Below are 11,523 nucleotides of genomic sequence, written 5' to 3' on the forward strand. Positions count from 1 at the left end.
CACAGGACTCAATTATTACTGGTTCACCTGTTATTATCAACAGGACTAATATTACTGTCTCCCTGTTCATTATCAGACAGGCAAACTTCCTGTCTTGGCAATATTACTGTTCCTGTTCATTACAACAGGACTAATAATACTTGTTCCTTCTTTCAGCAATATACCTGTCAACAGACAGCTAATTATTACTGGTTCCTGTTCATTATCAAACGACTATAATTACTGTTCCCTGTTCATTATCAACAGGACTAATGATACTGTTCCCTGTTCATTATCACAGGACTAATAATACCTGTTCCCTGTTCATTATCAACAGGACTAATATTACTGTTCCCGTTTCATTCATTCAACAGGACTAATATTTACTGTTCCCTGTTCATTATCAACAGGACTAATAATACTGTTCCCTGTTCATTATCACAGGACTAATATACTGTTTCCCTAGTTCATTATCAAACCACGACTAATATTACTTTCCCTGTTCATTATCAGCAGGACTAATATTTACTGTTCCCTGTTCATTATCAACAGGACTAATAATACTGTTCCCTGTTCATTACACAGGACTATAATTACTGTTCCCTGTTCATTATCACAGGACTAATAATATGTACCCTGTTTTTTCATCTTAAAATCAACAGGACTAAATTACTGTTCCCTGTTCATTGATCAACAGACTAATATTACTGTTGCCCTGTTCATTATCAAACAGGACTAAATAATTACTGTTTCCCTGTTCATTATCAACAGGACTAATATTACTGTTCCTGTTCATTATTCAACAGGACTAATATACTGTTCCCTGTTCTTATCAACAGGCTATAATACTTTCCCTGTTCATTATCAACAGGACTAATATTACTGTTCCCTGTTATTATCACAGGACTATATACTTTCCTGTTCATTATCAACAGGACTAATATACTGTTCCCTGTTCATTATCAGACACAGGACAATAACATAAGCTGTTCCCTGTTCCATAATCACAGGACTAATATACTGTTCCCTGTTCATTATACAACAGGACTAATAATACTGTTCCCTGTTCAATTATCAACAGGACTAAATATTACTGTTCCCTGTTCATTATCAACAGGGACTAATAATACTGTTCCCTGTTCATTATTCAACAGGACTAATAATACTGTTCCCTGTTCATTATCAACAGGACTAATATTACTGTTCCCTGTTCATGTATGCACACCAGCGACTAATATTACTGTTCCCTGTCATTATCAACAGGACTAATAAATACTGTTCCCTGTTCATTATCGCAGGACTAATTACTGTTCCCTGTATCTTATCACAGGAACTTAATATACTGTCCTGCTTCAATTATCAACAGGACTAATAATACTGTTCCCTGTTCATTATCCAACGGACTAATATACGTTCTTTTCTATTCTCAGTCTATTATTTACTTCCCTGTTCATTATCAGCGGACTATATTATCGTTCCCTGTTTCTTACTCATCCGCATGACTAATAATAACTGTTCCCTGTTCTTATCAAACAGGACTAATAATTACTGTTCCCTGTTCATTATCAACAGGACTAATAATACTGTTCCCTGTTCATTATCAACAGGACTAATATTACTGTTCCCTGTTCATTATCATCAGCAGCAGAATTTGTGTCATATCTGCTGCTCTCTCTCTATTTTGCGCCTCAACAGTCCACACACAGCCAGAGGTAGAGTCACCATCTGTCATTATCTCCACTTAATGATGTCCTCTTTACCCTCCTTTCTGCCTCTCCCTGTCTCTCACCACTTCTCACCCCATCTCATCTCTTTTTACTCTCCTCTCTGCTTCTCCCTTTCTCTTATCCACTCTAACCCTCCTCTCTTCTTCACCCGGTCTCTTAACCGCTCTAACCCTCCTCTCTATAACTCATTGCCTCTCCCATCCTGTCCCTGCCCCCTTGACCTCCCTACCCCACCTTGACCTCCTTGCTGCTCCCCCCCTCATCCCTCTGTCCCCCCCCCTTCACCCTCTTCCCTGCAATCAAAACGTATAATCTTGGGAGATTGGGGAGGAGGGGTCCACAGGTTGTTACTATGACAACCACCAGATTCCAACCACAGCACCACAGTCAAAGCGTCCTTCCTTCTCTTGATTTAGAGCACATCCTTTGATCACAAGCCATCACAATGTTCACCGTTTAATCACATTAAATGTGTGACTTCCAGTTAAAGCATAATTACATGTAGAACCTCGTTCTATGAAACCGCTGATTCTGTGGTGGTATATAGCCTACCTCCAACCTTTGTTATACTTCAGTGCAGATTTTGACATTACCGATCATAGTCTGTTGCTGGAAAAACGTATGTGTTATGGCTTTACACCCCCTGCTATAATGTGGATAAAGAGTTACCTGTCTAACAGAACACAGAGGGTGTTCTTTAATGGAAGCCTCTCCAACATAATCCAGTTAGAAGCAGGAATTCCCCAGGGTAGCTGTCTAGGCCCTTATACTTTTTTCAATCTTTACTAACGACATGCCACTGGCTTTGAGTAAAGCCAGAGTGTCTATGCGTATGACTCAACACTATACACGTCAGCTACTACAGTGACTGAAATGACTGCAACACTTAACAAAGAGCTGTAGTTAGTTACAGAATGGGTGGGAAGGAATAAGTTAGTCCTAAATATTTTTTTAACTAAAAGCATTATATTTGGGACAAATCATTCACTAAACCTCAACTAAATCTTGTAATAAATAATGTGGATATTGAGGCAGGTCCTACAGGCCCTAGTTTTGTCTCATCTGGACTTCTGTTCAGTCATGTGGTCAAGTGCCACAATAAGGGATTTTAGGAAAATTGCAATTGGCTCAGAACAGGGCAGCACGGTTGGCCCTCGGATGCACACAGAGAGCTAATATTAATAATATGCATGCCAATCTCTCCTGGCTCAAAGTGGAGGAGAGATTGACTTCATCACTACTTGTATTTATGAGAGGAATTGACATGTTGATTGCACTGAGCTGTCGGTTTAAACTACTGACACACAGCTCGGACACTCATACATACCCCACAAGACATGCCACCAGAGGTCTCTTCACAGTCTCCAAGTCCAGAACAGACTATGGGAGGCACACAGTACTGCATAGAGCCATGACTACATGGAACTCTATTCCACATCAAGTAAAGTCACCCTCAGTGTGTGAGTATCCCTCTGTTAGGGTTAAAGGTCAGGGATCAGACTCACCCTCAGTGTGTGAGTATCCCTCTGTTAGGGTTAAAGGTCAGGGATCAGACTCACCCTCAGTGTGTGAATATCCCTCTGTTAGGGTTAAAGGTCAGGGATTAGACTCACCCTCAGTGTGTGAATATCCCTCGGCGGTTACCTTCCATTGGATGAGGACCCCCAGCAATGCCAGGACAGGCCACAGCCCCATGACGACCCAGGTGAACCAGCAGACAGGACGGGGTGGAGCCACCTTAATCCTCTCCGACATGTATCTGTAACAGAGTCAAGGAATAAGAGGGGATGTGGTATGTTGGCAAACCCCCGAGGGACCTTATTGCTATTTTAAACTGGTTACCAACATAAATAGAACGATAAACATGCATTTTTGCATCATACACATGGTATATTGTCTGATATACACAAGGTTGAAATGCTGTGTCAGCCAATCAGCATCCAGGACCCAAACTACCCGGTTTATAATATGTATTTACCTATAATTATATTAGAATGTTCAAGACGGCAGTTTAATTCCCTTAAAAAAAAAAGCTGAACTTTCTTTCACAATCCTAGAACTAAGCAGACTCCTTCAGTGGTCCAGACAACTTCTGAAATCTTGGAAATCTTGGACGCCACTTACAGTAGTGTTATCGTACTGTAATGCTATTTTACAGTAGTGTTATCTTACTGTAATGTTATTTTACAGTAGTGTTATCTTACTGTAATGCTATTTTACAGTTAGTTTATCTTACTGTAATGCTATTTTACAGTAGTGTTATCTTACTGTAATGCTATTTTTACAGTAGTGTTATCTTACTGTAATGCTATTTTACAGTAGTGTTATCTTACTGTAATAACTATTTTACAGTAGTGTTATCTTACTGTAATGCTATTTTACAGTGTGTGTTATCTTACTGTAATGCTATTTTACAGTAGTGTTTATCTTACTGTAATGCCTATTTTACAGTGGTGTTATCTTACTGTAATGCTATTTTACAGTAGTGTTATCTTACTGTAATGCAAACTTCTGAAATCTTTGGAAATCAAACCACAGACGTTTAATATATGCTCTTTAGCAGACACTTATTTTCCCCAAAACCACTTACAGTAGTGTTATCTTACTGTAATGTTATTTTACAGTAATGTTATCTTACAGTAATGTTATTTTACAGTAATGTTAGTGTTAGTTCCAGTAGTGCGTGCAAAAATTTGAATACATTTCAGATGGGTGGCCTCCACGATCCTGGCTTTGGAAGCACCTTGCTCTACCAGCTGAGCAACAGAGGAGGGAGAGAAGAGGAGGGGAGCGGTGAGGAGGGGTGAGGAGGAGAAAGGAGGGAGGGAGATGAGGGGTGAGGAGAGGGGAGAGAGGGTACGGAGAGGAGGAGAGGGGAGAGGGGGTGAGGAGAGGAGAAGAGGAAGGGTGAGGAGAGGGGAGAGGAGAGGAGGAGAAGAGGGGGGGTGAGGAGAGGGAGTGGGAGTGTAGAGAGTGAGGAGAGGAGGGAGGTGAGAGGTGAGGAGGAGAGGGTGAGGAGGAGGAGGGAAGAGGGAGGAGAGGAGGAGAGAGGAGAGAGGAAGAGAGGAGGGAGGAGAGAGGGAGAGGAGAGGAGGGAGGGGAGGGGGTGAGGAGAGGAGGAGAGGAGGAGAGGGAGAGGGGAAGAGAGAGAGAGAGGGGAGAGGAGGAGAGGATGGGTGGTGAGGAGGGGGGAGGAGAGGAGAGGATGGGAGAGGAGAGAGAGAGTGGAGAGGAGAGGAGAGGGGTGAGGAGAGGAGGAGAGGAGGAGAGGAAGAGCCCTAACTACAACAGCAACACACCTGACCAGAGCGAACAGCTCGAGGAAGTAGTCCACAGTGACGGTGATGACAAGCTGAGCCAAACACAGCGGTGGAGAGGGTGGTGAAGAAGCGCTGCCATTGGAGGCGCGAGGACGGCGAACAGCATGCCTGACCCCAACAACACGCCAGGGGCACCCCACACCGTCCGGGGGTGGTGGAACTCCCCATACCACCTGCATGGAGATTCAACCAACCAATCAACCGAATGAACCTTATTGTCCCCATAAGGAAACTTTACATGTGATCAGGGGTAACGTGAAAGGGCGAGGACGGCGATGTTCAACTTCCGGCGCGATAGAGATGGCAGCCTCGCTTCGCGTTCCTTGGAAAATATGCAGTATTTGTTTTTTTTACGTGTTATTTCTTACATCGGTACCCGGGTAATCTTAGGTTTCATTACATACAGTCGGGAGGAACTACTGAATATACGATTAACGTCAACTCACCATCGTTCCTACCAGGAATATGACTTTCCCGAAACGGATCCAGTGTTTTGCCTTCCACACAATTCAATGGATCTGATCCCAGCCGGCGACCCTGGGCGACGCCGAAAAAAGGGGAAAACGTGGCGGTCTCAGGTCAGGCTTCGGAGACGGGCACATCGCGCTCCACTCCCTAGCATACTACTCGCCAATGTCCAGTTCTCTGACAATAAGGTTGATGAAATCCGAGCACGGGTAGCATTCCAGAGAGACATCAGGGATTGCAACGTGCTCTGCTTCACGGAAACATGGCTAACTCAAGGGACGCTACGGAGTCGGTGCAGCCAGCTGGTTTCTCCATGCATCGCGCCGACAGAAACAAACATCTTTCCGGTAAGAAGAGGGGCGGGGGTATGCCTTAGATGTAAACGAGAAGTGGTGTGACCATCATAATAACACACAAGAACTCAAGTCGTTCTGTTCACTCTGATCTAGAACTCCTCACAATCAAATGTCGACCGCATTATCTACCAAGGGAATTCTCGTCAATCATAATCACAGCCGTATACATTCCCCCCAAGCAGACACATCGATGGCCCTGAACGAACTCTTATCTGACTCTTTGTAACTGGAAACCACACACCCTGAGGCTGCATTCATCGTAGCTGGGGATTTTAACAAGGCTAATCTAAAACAAAACTCCTAAATTCTATCAGCATATCGATTGTGCTACCAGGGCTGGAAAAACACTGGACCATTGCTACACTAATTTCCACGACGCTTACAAGGCCTCCCCCGCCCCCCTTCGGAAAAGCTGACCACGACTCCATTTGTTGATTCCTGCCTACAAACAGAAACTCAAACAACAAGCTCCCGCGCTCAGGTCTGTTCAACGCTGTCCGACCAATCTGAATCCACGCTTCAAGACTGCTTCGATCACGCGGATTGGGAATATGTTCCGCATCGCGTCCAACAACAATATTGACGAATATGCGATTCGGTGAGCGAGTTCATTAGGAAGTGCATTGACGATGTCGTACCCACAGCAACGATAAAAACATTCCCAACCAGAAACAACGTGATTGACGGCAGCATTCGCGTGAAACTGAAAGCGCGAGCAACCACTGCTTTTAACCAGGGCAAGGTGACCGGAAGCATGACCGAATACAAACAGTGTAGCTATTCTCTCCGCAAGGCAATCAAACAGGCTAAGTCTCAGTACAGAGACAAAATCGAGTCGAAATTCAACAGCTCAGACACAAGAGGTTATGTGGCAGGGTCTACAGTCAATCACGGATTACAAAAAAAGAAAACCAGCCCCGTCGAGGACCAGGATGTCTTGCTCCCAGACAGGCTAAACAACTTTTTTGCCCGCTTTGAGACAATACAGTGCCACTGACACGGCCCCCTACCAAAACCTGCGGGCTCTCCTTCACTGCAGCCGAGGTGAGTAAACATTTAAACGTGTTAACCCTCGCAAGGCTGCAGGCCCAGACGCATTCCCAGCCGCGTCCTCAGAGCATGCGCAGACAGCTGGCTGGTGTGTTTACGGACATATTCAATCAATCCTTATCCCAGTCTGCTGTTCCACATGCTTCAAGAGGGCCACCATTGTTCCTGTTCCCAAGAAAGCCTAAGGTAACTGAGCTAAACGACTATCGCCCCGTAGCACTCACTTCCGTCATCATGAAGTGCTTTGAGAGACTAGTCAAGGACCATATCACCTCCACCCGTACCGGACACCCCTAGACCCACTCCAATTTGCTTACCGACCCAATAGGTCCACAGACGACGCAACGCAACCACACTGCACACTGCCCTAACCCATCTGGACAAGAGGAATACCCATGTGAGAATGCTGTTCATCGATTACAGCTCAGCATTTAACACCATAGTACCTCCAAACTCGTCATCAAGCTCGAGACCCTGGGTCTCGACCCGCCCTGTGCAACTGGGTCCTGAGCTTCCTGACGGGCCGCCCCAGGTGGTGAGGGTGGTAACAACATCTCCACCCCGTGATCCTCAACACTGGGGCCCACAAGGGTGCGTTCTGAGCCCTCTCCTGTACTCCCTGTTCACCACGACTGCGTGGCCATGCACGCCTCCAACTCGATCATCAAATTGCGGATGACACTACCGTGGTAGGCTTGATCACCAACAACGACGAGACGGCCTACAGGGAGGAGTGAGGGCCTCGGAGTGTGGTGTCAGGAAAATAACCTATACTCAACGTCAACAAAACAAAGGAGATGATTGTGGACTTCAGGAAACAGCAGAGGGAGCACCCCCTATCCACATCGACGGGTCAGTAGTGGAGAAGGTGGAAAGTTTTAAGTTCCTCGGTGTACACATCACGGACAAACTGAATTGGTCCACCCACACAGACAGCGTTGTGAAGAAGGCGCAGCAGCGCCTCTTCACCTCAGGAGGCTGAAGAAATTCGGCTTGTCACCAAAGCACTCACAAACTCTACAGATGCACAATCGAGAGCATCCTGTCCGGGCTGTATCACCGCCTGGTACGGCAACTGCTCCGCCCACAACCGTAAGGCTCTCCAGAGGGTAGTGAGTCTGCAGAACGCATCACCAGGGCAAACTACCTGCCCTCCAGACACCTACACCACACCATGTCACAGGAAGGCCATAAAGATCATCAAGGACAACAACCACCCAAGCCACGCCTGTTCACCCCGCTATCATCCAGAAGGCGAGGTCAGTACAGGTGCATCAAAGCAGGACCGAGAGACTGAAAAACAGCTTCTATCTCAAGGCCATCAGACTGTTAACAGCCACCACTAACATTAGGCGGCCGCTGCCAACATACTGACTCAACTCCAGCCACTTTAAATAAAGGGAATTGATGGAATTATGTAAAAATGTACCACTAGCCACTTTAAGCAATGCCACTTAATACAATGTTTACATACCCTACATTACCCATCTCATATGTATTATACTGTACTCTTATCACTTTTACTGCATCTTGCCATCTAGTGCAATACATGTACCACTAGCCACTTTAAACTATGCCACTTTTATGTTTACATACCCTACGGAGTATCATACTGATAATGTATATACCGTACTCTTAGCGCGAGGGTTCTACTGCATCTGCCATGCCGTTCTGTACCACCACTCATCCATATATCTTTATGTACATATTCTTTATCCCTTCACACTTGTGTGTGTGTGTAAGGTAGTAGCGTGGAATTGTTAGGTTAGATTACTGTTGGTTATTACTGCATTGTCGGAACTAGAAGCACAAGCATTTCGCTACACTCGCATTAACATCTGCTAACCATGTGTATGTGACTAATAAAATTTGATTTGATTTGATTTGAATACACTAAGTGTACAAAACATTAGGAACACCTTCCTAATAATGAGTTGCACCCCTCAGAACAGCCTCAATTCGTCAGGACATGGACTCTACAAGGTGTTGAAAGCGTTCCACAGGGATGCTGGATCATGTTGACTCCAATGCTTCTCACAGTTGTGTCCAGTTGTCTGGATGTTCTTTGGGTGGCGGACCATTCTTGATACACACGGGAAACTGTGGAGTGTGAAAAACCCAGCAGCGTTGCAGTTCTTTACATAAACTGGTGTGCCTGGCACCTACTACCATACCCCGTTCAAAGGCACTTAAATATTTTTCCCACTAACCCTCTGAAAGGCACACATACACAATCCATGTCTCAATTGTTTTAAGGCTTAAAATCCCTATTTAACCCCGTCTCCTCCCCTTCATCTAAACTGACTGAAGTGGATTTAACAAGTGACATCAATAAGGGATCATAGTTTCACCTGGATTCACCTGGTCAGTCTGTGTCATGGAAAGAGCAGGTGTTCCTAATATTTTGTCCGCTCACTGTATTCACGTTAACTCAGTGTACACAGAGTGTAATAAAACAAAATATCTGGACATTAATACAAACTAGGAAACGGGGCCCATAATCATGAAGCATTTCAGAGAAGGAGTGCTGATCTAGGATCAGTTTAGCTGTTTAAATCATAAGGAACAATATCTTATGGTCAGGGAGCTGGAGACCTGATCCTAGACCTGATCCTAGACCTGATCCTAGACCTGATCCCAGACCTGATCATCCCAGACCTGATTCTAGAAGTGATTCTAGACCTGATCCTAGACCTGATCCTAGACCCGATCCCAGACCTGATCCTAGACCTGATCCTAGATCTGATCCTAGACCTGATCCTACAGCTGATCCTCGACCTGATACTAGACTTGATCCTAGACTTGATCTCAGACCTGCTCCTCCTAGATCTGTTCCTAGACTTGATCCTAGACCTGATCCCAGACCTGATCCTAGACCTGTTCCTAGATCTAAATTCAATCTAAACATGTTATTATTATTTTTCTAAATGATTCTTACAAGTGAGGCGATGCCCAGCAGTAATCCCAGCAACAGCCCCACCATGAAGAGTCCCACGGAGCGTACCAGCATGGTGACCAGGCCACAGAGGGTACCGATGCCCAGGCCGATGCCCACCGAGGCCTCTACGCTCAGCTGGGTGTCCAGGACACGCTCCTTATAACACAGCAGAAAGATGATGACAGAGCCAAACATCAAGCCTGTTAGGAACATCACCGCCTTGAAGCAACGGTAACCTGGAGAGGAGAGGAAAGCCTGCTAATCTTTAAATGATAAACGCTGTTACTCTATTATAGGATAAAGCTGCTACTCTTATAAATGATAAAGCCTGCTACCTTATAAAAGGATAAAGCCTGCTACTCTTATAAAGGAGAAAGCCTGCTACTCTTATAAAGGAGAAAGCCTGCTACTCTTATAAAGGATAAAGCCTGCTACTCTTATAACGGATAAAGCCTGCTACTCTATAAAGGATAAAGCCTGCTACTCTTATAAAGGAGAAAGCTGCTACTCTTTATAAAGGATAGAGCTGCTACTCTTATAAAGGATAAAGCCTGCTACTCTTATAAAGGATAAAGCCTGCTACTCTTATAAAGGAGAAGCCTGCTACTCTTATAAAGGATAAAGCCTGTTACTCTTATAAAGGATAAAGCCTGCTACTCTTATAAAGGAAAAGCCTGCTACTCTTATAAAGATAAAGCTGCTACTTTTATAAAGGATAAAGCCTGCTACTCTTATAAAGGATAAAGCCTGCTTACTCTTATAAAGAAGGGAAAGCATGCTACTCTTATAAAAGGATAAAGCCTGCTACTCTTATAAAGGATAAAGCCTCTACTTCTTATAAAGGATAAAGCCTGCTACTCTTATAAAGGATAAAGCCTGCTATCTTATAAAGGATAAAGCCTGCTACTCTTATAAAGGATAAAGCTGCTACTCTTATAAAGGATAAAGCCTGCTACTCTTATAAAGGAGAAAGCCTGCTACTCTTATAAAGGATAGAAGCCTGCTACTCTTATAAAGGATAAAGCCTGCTACTCTTATAAAGGATAAAGCCTGCTACTCTTATAAAGGAAAAGCCTGCTACTCTTATATTAAGGATAAAGCCTGCTAATCTTATAAAGTAGAAAGCCTGCACTCTTTATATACGATAAAGCCTGCTACTCTTATACATGATAAAGCCTGCTACTCTTATAAAGGAGAAAGCCTGCTACTCTATATACGATAAAGCCTGCTACTCTTATACATGATAAAGCCTGCTACTCTTATAAAGGATAAAGCCTGCTACTCTTATAAAAGGATAAAGCCTGCTACTCTTACAAAGGATAAAGCCTGCTACTCTATTATAGGATAAAGCCTGCTACTCTTATAAAGGATAAAGCCTGCTACTCTTATAAAGGATAAAGCCTGCCTACTCTTATATAGGAGAAAGCCTGCTACTCTTATAAAGGATAAAGCCTGCTACTCTTATAAAGGAGAAAGCCTGCTACTCTTATAAAGGAGAAAGCCTGCTACTCTTATAAAAGGAGAAAGCCTGCTAATCTATAAAGGAGAAAGCCTGCTACTCTTATATAGGAGAAAGCCTGCTACTCTTATATAGGATAAAGCCTGCTAACTCTTATAAAGGAGAAAGCCTGCTACTCTTATAAAGGAGAAAGCCTGCTACTCTTATAAAGGAGAAAGCCTGCCTA

General features: G+C 44.2%; 1 pseudogene; it reads right to left on the reverse strand.

Annotated features, from left to right (window-relative positions):
* Positions 1–1,931: 1,931 nt before the first annotated feature.
* Positions 1,932–10,615, reverse strand: LOC112073997 (transmembrane protein 198-like; annotated as a pseudogene).
* Between the last annotated feature and the right edge of the window lie 908 nt (positions 10,616–11,523).

The sequence above is a fragment of the Salvelinus sp. IW2-2015 genome, unplaced genomic scaffold (genome assembly GCF_002910315.2).
Source record: "Salvelinus sp. IW2-2015 unplaced genomic scaffold, ASM291031v2 Un_scaffold2455, whole genome shotgun sequence".
In the NCBI taxonomy this organism is placed as follows: Eukaryota; Metazoa; Chordata; class Actinopteri; order Salmoniformes; family Salmonidae; genus Salvelinus; species Salvelinus sp. IW2-2015.